Source organism: Dipteris shenzhenensis, chromosome 21 (genome assembly GCF_047967505.1).
Source record: "Dipteris shenzhenensis isolate YYH24624 ecotype China chromosome 21, Dip_SZ_1.0, whole genome shotgun sequence".
Lineage (NCBI taxonomy): Eukaryota > Viridiplantae > Streptophyta > Polypodiopsida > Gleicheniales > Dipteridaceae > Dipteris > Dipteris shenzhenensis.
The window spans coordinates 29,042,189-29,051,325 of record NC_141616.1 but is presented as its reverse complement, the minus strand read 5'-3'; the positions used below and the strand labels follow the sequence as shown (position 1 = coordinate 29,051,325).

The following is a 9,137-nucleotide window of genomic DNA, read 5'->3' as shown; positions in this document are numbered from 1 at the left end:
TGCCTTAGCAGCACGTTGTGCCATTGTGGCTCTGCCATTAGTAGACCATAGATGGCTGGCCATATACGCACCCCATCGCGTCTCCTTGACATTGCACCATGCACATTAGTAGGTATGATTAGGAGGCAAAGCCTAGAGGACCATGATGTTGATGCTCTTTGGGCTTCAAGTGGCCGTGCACCCCATAGTGATCAACTATCGTATGATCGCACTAGGTCCATCATACAATAGTTTTGGGAGGGGATTGCACGGCATCTCCAGTGTTCAAGAAAGCAGTGCAAAAGAGGGTGTTACCTGATGTGTACATTGAGCATGGTGCATGTTTTTTGGAGTGTACCTAGACTGAGTTGTACACTCAGTTTATAGAGGTGCACACGAAGGTCAAGATTGGACAGAGGTCATTTGAGCACTGTAGTCCATGGTTTGTGCCATGCTTTAGAGAGTGTGACACGTGTTGTTATCACTATCATGTTGATTTTGGATTGATGTATGACATATTTCGTTCCCTTGTTGATGGTCATAGGGGACTGGTTCCTACTAGCCCTCATGACTTCATTCACTCCAGATTGTGTGCATGAGATGGCGATACTTTGTACCACTCCCTTGATTGTGTAGAGGGGAGGTGTACAGTATGTGGTCACTTTGCTAGAGTGCCACGAGTTTTGCTAGATGTCAGTGATGTGGAGATTGTTCGCTGGCAACAGTACGAGTACATCACGTTGACATTAGATGGTGGTGCACAATCCAAGAGGTTGCAACTTGTGGAGCAACAGACTCCACGTGTTGCTTTCATTAATGCTTTTTGAGGGAAGTTGTACCACTATTCCACACTACGAAGTGGAAGGATCGATAATTCTGTGCTTGCTTGAGCACATTTCCCATAGGGGTGGTTGTCTTAGTGGTGGACTTTGTGGAGACCTATACCTTTGCACCACAGCATGAGATCCAATCAAAGTATTATTTTTCCAAACAAGTGACATGTATTGTTCTTACTTGTGTTTTCTTGTGCATTTCATTTATTTCTTTCCATCATCTTCATTGTTTTTTATGTGCCATCTTGTAAATTGCTATATTTTTGCATATTAGCTATCGTCATGCAGAGGCTCAGGTGGATGGCATTGATAGCACCATGGACTCGCGCATCATTGTGTGGGAGTATCACTTCTACATTAGTGATGATCACTCGCACAATGCCCATTTTGCATAGCATTGTTTCGATCTCCATGATAGTTTCTTGAGGGATCGGGGTGTGACATGGCAGCAGCACTGGGTTTGGTCTAACTTGTGGTGGTCAGTTGAAGTTTGCTAGGTAGTTTTATTGGTTCTACAGATGGCATATCGAGATGGGCATTCCAGTGATGTGGAGCTACTTTGAGACAAGGCATGGTAAAGGAGAGCATGATGGGGCAGGTGCTTGCGTGAAGCGTTCTTTACGGTGACACCAATTGTGTCACAGTGCCGCTCACCTTGTGGAAGCACGCATTGTGGTGCAGTGGTATACCCAGCACTTAGGCACTAGTGTGTTGTCCTCGTATCAGTCGCGTGATGACAGGTTGGTCATACAATTTTTTTGGTGTATGGACATTGGGAGCATTGATCGGTCTAGGCCTTTTGATTGTCATACCATGCTTGGCACTCTGCATTTACATTCTATCAGGAGCACCAGCAACTTAGACCCCGCAATCTTTCTCGACGCTTTGCATGTTTTTGCTCGGCATGCATCAATGATGATTGGGGAGGTTGTTCCATGGTGCCATGGGTCGATCCATGGACATGACGTGTACTTTTCCCCATCCAGCCGTGGAAGTTGGTACATGATGATCAAGATGCAAGGTTCAGTTCTAGCAGAGATTACGACTAGTTGACAGATCTCTTACGTATTGATGACATCTTCGTGGCGATCATTGTTGCAGAGGGCCATCCTGAGCACGTGGATTGCTATCTGTTGAGATGCTCTATGGTGAAGAGCATGCTCAACTAGGATGCAGTGGATGAGCATGGGGTCCATTTCGATGCTTAGAGCATGATCGTAGCTAGGTACTACTTTGAGCAGGTACATAGGCATGGTCGTTCTTTGAGTATCAAGAGTACATGGTAGATCATGAGGCATAAATGCATTCCCATCTTGTTGTTGCGATTAGGGTTTAGTTGACTCGTGTTTGCAACTGCAAGATGACATCCACTCCTCAATGGAACCTTGCTCTTGAGGATGACGAGAGCATACTTGCGACTATGAGCATGAGAGCAGATTCTGAGGAGTAGTTTAGGGTATATCATTGTATTGAGGGTTTCTAGTTAATAACATGTCATTGTATTGGAGATCTATAGTCTCACATTGTGACCACACCATTGTATTTTGTATGGACTTTTTTTATGCATGTTACTGTATACGACATGATTGGTTTTATACAGTGTCATGCACATCTTCTATTTGACTCTATTTTATTCATGATCCGCATTGCTTCCTTAATTCCATTCCTTGTTTTATCATCTACAATTGTCTATTATTAGTTATGTTCCAATGGCATATCGTGGTTTGGTGATTTAAGTGGTTATTGTACACATATTGTGCAATAAAGGAATATTAAAATCTGTAAAGGATTTTGCATGTCCATACGTCCGATCAGTCTCAGAATTTGCACAAGTCCTACACCCAATGGTTTCCATGCTCTTGAAAAGTTTGAGTCCCATCCGACACTGGATGTGGGCACCGCGAGGTCAGAGGGCCCATTTTCACTCTATGCACCTCATTGGAGCAAAATAAGGAATGTGTCATTAGATATTGCATGTCCATGTGTCCAATCAGGCTCATTTGAAGGTATCTTCTCTTCTCTCCTTACTGCATTAAGTTGGCTAATAACACTAGAGTGAAAACTCTAGGAGTTGTGAAGAATTTGGCACTGGATGTGTGTGGAATTTCTGTACCTACAACATTTTAGGTTATTCCTACAAAACCAAATGCTAGGGCTTACCCATTGATCTTGGGAAGGCCTTGGCTCCATCAAGTGAAGGCAATACAGAAGTGGGAGACAAGTGATCTCTCCAAGGAGGGAATAGGAAGGTCCACTACAACATCAAGAGTCGCCGTGCAAGAAGGTGGTAAAGGACGAAACTTCAACTTCTGAGAGCTCAGTCCGAGTCATCAGATCACAAGACAAGTGGCACCCCTAAGGAGTCAATCTCAAAAGGAGAGGTGGAAGGAGTGGTGTTTGGTCTTTCCCTTAGTGTTGATTGGGGGGACAATCAAGGAAATGGAGCTTCAAAAGGAGAATCATCTTCAACCATGTATGAGGAAGTGGTGGATCACACTAGTCTTTGCCAACAAAATGAGATTCTTCTTGATGAGACTATAACAAGTAACAAGTACTGAAAGAGATGAATACCTAGAAATGCTTGATGGGTTTCCTAATCTGTTTGCAAATAGTTACTCACAGGTGCACCAAGTTACCTTAGTGGAGCACAAAATTGACTTGAAGCCTCAAAGCAAGCCAATGGTGCAATAGCTTAGATGGTTGGGAGTGGTACAAGTAGAAGTGCTCAAGAAGGAGGTAACTAACTTACTCCAAGCTGGGTTTATTTTTCCAGTTGAGAATTGCGGTGGTTACTCCCAAGAAAGGAAAGAAATGGCGTGTTTGTGTGGACTTTCACCCTTTGAATGCATGCACAAAGAGGGATTATTTTCCTCTACCATTTCAGGATGAGATATTGGATCAAGTTGAAGGCCATGAAATATATTCAATATGTGATGGGTACTCCGGATACTTCCAAATTTGGATTTGTGAGGAAGATCAAAGGAATACTTCATTTGTTACACCATGGGGGGTGTATGCATATAGGGTGATGCCATTTGGTTTAACTAATGCACCAACAACTTTCCAATGTTTCATGAGCCAGGTATTTGCACCCTACTTGGGAAAGCTCATAAGAGTGTATTTGGATGATTTTTGAATTTATTCAAGCCGTGTGGATCACTTGGAAAAGTTAAGGATTGCATTGAATAGTATCGATGATGCAAAAGGTTGCCTTAATCCTACAAAATGCCATTTGGCTAGGAAGAAGGTGGCTTAGGACATGTTATCTTAGAGGAAGGTATAGAAATGGATCCTGAGAAGGTACAAGCAATAATGGCCCTTCCACCACCTAGTAATGCTAGAGAGGTGAGGGGCATTTTGGGTAAAACAAAGTATTACCAGTGCTTTGTTGATATGTTTTCTGAAAAGATGTATCCTATAAATTTATTGACAAAGAAAAATGTGTCTTTCCAATGGGGACTAGAGCAAGATGAGGCATTTTGTTTGCTTAAGGAATGCATGAGCCAAAGGCCAATTATGCAGCCTCCTAGGTGGGAGGATGATTTCCATGTGAATCCAAGTGTGTCAACTCATTCAGTGGGAGCTATACTACTTCAGAAGGGTGAGCAAGGAAGCATGCAACCAATGTATTATGCAATTCGGCAACTCACGAAGGCTGAGGAGAGGTATGATGAAATGTAGAAAGAAGGTTTATCTTTGGTCTTTGCAGCAGTGAAGAAGTTTAGGTCATACTTGCTGCCTCGCCCTTTTTTCTTCCTTACATCTCAACCTACTTTACAATTTTTGGTTCTCACAAACCCAGTCCTACTAGAAAGTTTGCTAAGTGGATTTGTGAGATTCAAGAGTTCTCTTTCACTTTTATTATAGAAAGGACCATTAGAGCTTCTCTGGCAGATTTGGTTATACGTAAGGAGGAAGAAGAAGTAACAAAGGCAAAGGAAGACTTAGATGAAGAGTTGGAGATCCTGCCAACAGCATTCAAGCTGCATTTTGATGGAGCCTTTGGCCCTTCTAGGAAATGTGGGGATGGGGTGATAATTCTATTTGATCCAGAAGGAAAAGATGTATGGGCCAAGGGTAGGCAATTTCTTGAAGCAATATCGAATAATGTGGCTGAGTACAATGCATTGATCTGTGGATTAGAAGATTGCCTAAAGGAAGGAGTGAAAGAGGTAGAGGTTAAAGGAGACTCTCAACTAGTCATTAGGCAAATGAAAGGTGTTTATAAGCCACAGAATCCTAATCTACAAGATCTTTATAAAAGAGCGATGGAGTCAAAGGAAGCTTTTGAGTTTTGCAAGTTTGTGCATATTCAAAGAAAATATAATCATCAAGATGATGAGATGACTACTCAAGCTATGGCTTCTTTCACTGAAGCTACTCTTGCATTGATAGATATAGGTTGGCCAGAGCTCCAAGATGTTCAATATTACTTGGATGAAGGACATTTTCCTCATGGATTGACCCCTCAACAAAATGAGAGGCTCACAAGGAAGGCTTATCCTTATACAATCCTTGGGGATGTTCTATACAAGCAAGGTAAGGATAAGGTTCTTAGGAGGGTAGTGAGCTTAGAAGAATCTAAAAGGATTATGGAGCTATGTCATGAATGTTTAGGTCACTTTGCTTTAGCTAGCACTACTTGAAAGATCCTTAACATAGGGTATTATTGGCCCTGACTCAACAAAGATGTCCATGAGTGGTGCGGAAGTTGTGAGGTATGCCAAGCATATGGATGCCAAGCAATTGGTTCCTGGGCCCTTGAATCCCATTCCAGCATATGGTCCATTTGAGAGGTAGGGTTTGGATTTTGTTGGCCCCCTTCCTCGTTCTTCACAAGGGAAGTATTATATATTAGTTGCAACTGATTATGCAACTAGATGGGCAAAATCAAAAGCTACTGTCAACAACAAAGCAACAATGGTGGCATCATTTTTTAAGGAGTTTATATGTGCCCGATTTGGTTGCCCGTTGGAAATCCTTACAGATGGAGGGAGGTCTTTTAGGAATGACTTGATTGAATCTTTGGTGCAAAAATTGAAAATAAATCATGTCATATCAACTCCATATCATCCCCTCTGCAATGGTCTTGTGGAAAAAACTAATGGTTTTCTTTGTGGGTCCTTGTCTAAGCTAGTAGAGATCATGAAAAGGAAGTGGGATGTGCATATACCAGAGGTTTTGTGGGCTTATAGAACCACTCATAAGCTCTTCCTTGGTTTCACACCTTTTCACCTAGTTTATGGAGTGGAGGCCATCTTGCCAATAGAATTGGAAATCTCAAGCCTTTGCACGTCTTTTTCCCTAGGGGATTCACTCTTAATAAAAGGGGGACATCACCTGCGTGCATGAACTTCCAATAAAACCCCCTATATATGGTTTGTGTAGGATGATAAAATACCCTTATTTAAGCTTATAAGGATACCACCAAAAGCCTACTATGGCCCCCTTTCCTTAAATCTATGTTTTTTATAGAGAATCAAAAATTTGACTACTATAAAATTGATACAATAGATGGCACTGCCTCCTAGCCATGCGCTCCTGTGTGAGAAGCTTCGATGGCATGCTGGAAACAGTAGAGGACGGAGGCTGGATGCTAAGGAATCAGGGTTGCTATAGCTAGTGATGAATATGGGCTAGCCACCAGTCATAGTCAGTTAGACCCAATTGGGAGACTAACCCAGTCGGCCCAAAACGATCGACTAGAGGTCAGCGGTCCCGAAATAGGCGGTGACCACATGTTAGAACCGTGGCACAGAATAGAGCAACTAACCTACAGTATCCGTTCGGCCCAGAGCCATCTGGGATCATTTGGGGCTCCAAATGGGCCCCGCAACCCGAGAGTGGGAAATGCTCCATCTACCCTCAGTGCGGTCAGTCATGGGATGCCTTCTTGCACTTGCATGTAGCCTAGTTGGCAGTGTGCCAATTCTATCTAAAGCCGTCCAGCCATAAGGCCACACATGGCCCCCATCTGGTGTCCAAACCAGGACCTACCGGATAATCGAGCTACTCAAATGCCTTCTCCTCATATGGGGGGCTTACAGGTAGAGTTAGCTAGTTCCCACATAGTTACATGAGAGTGGAGCATTGATATCTAACAACCCCCCTTAATGTCCACCTGTAAGTGAACTACCTTTTCGGCCCACTGCCAAGTCGATGAAGATGCCTCTCCAACAAGTCTCTTCCAAGAGCCTTCATGAAGATGTCCGCAGCATTCTCTGTAGTTGGACAGTACACCAAGTTGACCTCTCCATCCATGATGAGCTCATGTACAAAGTGATATTGAATCTCAATGTGTTTTGTGCGAGCGTGGAACACAGGGTTCTTTGCAATTGCCATGCAATTCTGATTGTCACATGATAATTGTGTAGGCTTGTTCTGCATTGCACCCATGTCCCCTAAAATCCTCCTTAACCACACTGCCTCACAAGAAGCAAAACATGTTGATTTGTACTCAACCTCAGTAGAAGAAAGAGCAACTGTAGGTTGCTTCTTGCTGACCCATGACACAGCTCCAAATCCAAGTGAGAAACAGTAATCTATCACCAATCTCTTGCTGTCCACGTCTCCTGCCCAATCTGAGTTAGAGAATCTGGTCAAAATGTTGCCCTTGGTATAGGTGATGCCATAATCAAGTGTGCCTTTGATGTATTTCAGCACTTGCATCCCTGCCCTCCAATGGTTCTCCCAAGGCGTATTGGAAAACCTGCTTAGTACACTAGTCGCAAAATTGATATCTAGTCGCGTGTTGCACAAGTAAATCAAACTTCGCTTCGTCCACCAATGGTGATGAATCCTTGTTTGAGAGCTTCATGCAACCTCCATAGGGGTGCCAACTGTCTTGCACTCAGGCATGCCAAATGCCTTCAGTATCTCTCCAGCATACTTCAGCTGTGAAATGAAGATCTGTGTTGGCTCTTGCCAAACTTCAATCCCAAATAGAAATGCATCAGCCCGAGGTCTATCATTTCCAACTCTCTTTCTAGCAAATGCTTTGTCTGCGAGATCTTCTCTTCATGATTCTCTGTTATGACAAGGTCGTCCACATAAAGGACCACGATCATACACCTGCCTCCTTCTTTGTAGATATACAAATTTGCATCAGATGGGCTCTTCCTGAACCCGTTTTGCAGAAAGTAGGCATCAATCCGCTGGTACCACACTCGTGGAGCCTGTTTTAGCCCATAAAGTGCCTTCTTCAGTTTACATACTTTACCTTCTGAACCAGGGATCACAAAACCTGGTGGTTGTTCCATGTATACCTCCTCCTTGAGATCTCCATTCAGAAAGGTGGATTTTACATCCATCTGAAACACAGGCCAACTTTCCTGTGCTGCTAAACCCAAAACACTGTGAATTGTGGTTAGTCAAGCTGTGGGAGCAAAAGTATCCTGATAATCAAAACCATGGACTTGTGCAAATCCTTTTGCCACGAGCCGAGCCTTGTACTTATCCAACGTGCTATCAGACTTGTACTTGGTCTTGTACACCCACTTGGTGCCGATTACCTTGCGTTTTGGTGGTCGATCCACAAGGTCCCAAGTGTTGTTCTTCATTATGGAGCCATACTCTGACTGCATAGCCTCCATTCACCTATCATCACCCTGTGCCTCTTCAAGATACTTGGGTTCTTCTGCACGGATCACCTCTGTCATCAAAGCGTAGTTGACCAAGTGTTCTTGCACCCTTCTTTGCTCCTTTGATCTCTTGGATAGGTAGTGTTCGGATGGTTCCTCCTCAATGGATAGAGGTTCTTTGCCATCCAAAAGCTACTTTACCCACTTCGGGAATGGCCATTGCCATTGTGGTTCTGTAGTCTCTTCTTCCTCTTCTTTATCTTGAATCCTCCCAAGCACTATTGGGGGAGTTCGATCTGCTATTGGTGGATGTACTGGATGGATATCCTGGTCCTGGTTGTCTGGGAAGGAAGCATCCTCCTCCAATTGATGGAGCTGTTCTGAGAAGACCACATCGCGACTTACTATTACATTCTTGGTAATAGGATTATAGAGAGGGTAACCCTTCACCTCTTCACTGTAGCCCAAGAAAATACACTTTCAGCTCTTCGGTTCCCATTTGGTCCTGTTAACATCAGAGACATGCACAAAACAGTCACATCCAAAAACTCTGAAATGTGCAGCTAAAGGTTTCTTACCAGAAAAGGCCTGCAGTGGAGTCATCCCATTCACAGCTTTCGTGTAGCTATGATTCAGAATGTAAAGTATCGTGTTACATATGCTTCAGCCCATAAAACCTTTGGCAAATTTTTCCCTTTCATCATACTCTTGCCCATTTCACAGATGACGCGCATCTTGTGCTCTA

At 43.4% G+C, this 9,137-nt stretch overlaps 1 pseudogene; it reads left to right on the top strand.

Moving 5' to 3' along the window:
• The first annotated feature begins 546 nt into the window (after nucleotides 1-546).
• LOC147888722 (uncharacterized) lies at nucleotides 547-1,865 on the top strand (annotated as a pseudogene).
• The last annotated feature ends 7,272 nt before the right edge of the window (nucleotides 1,866-9,137 follow it).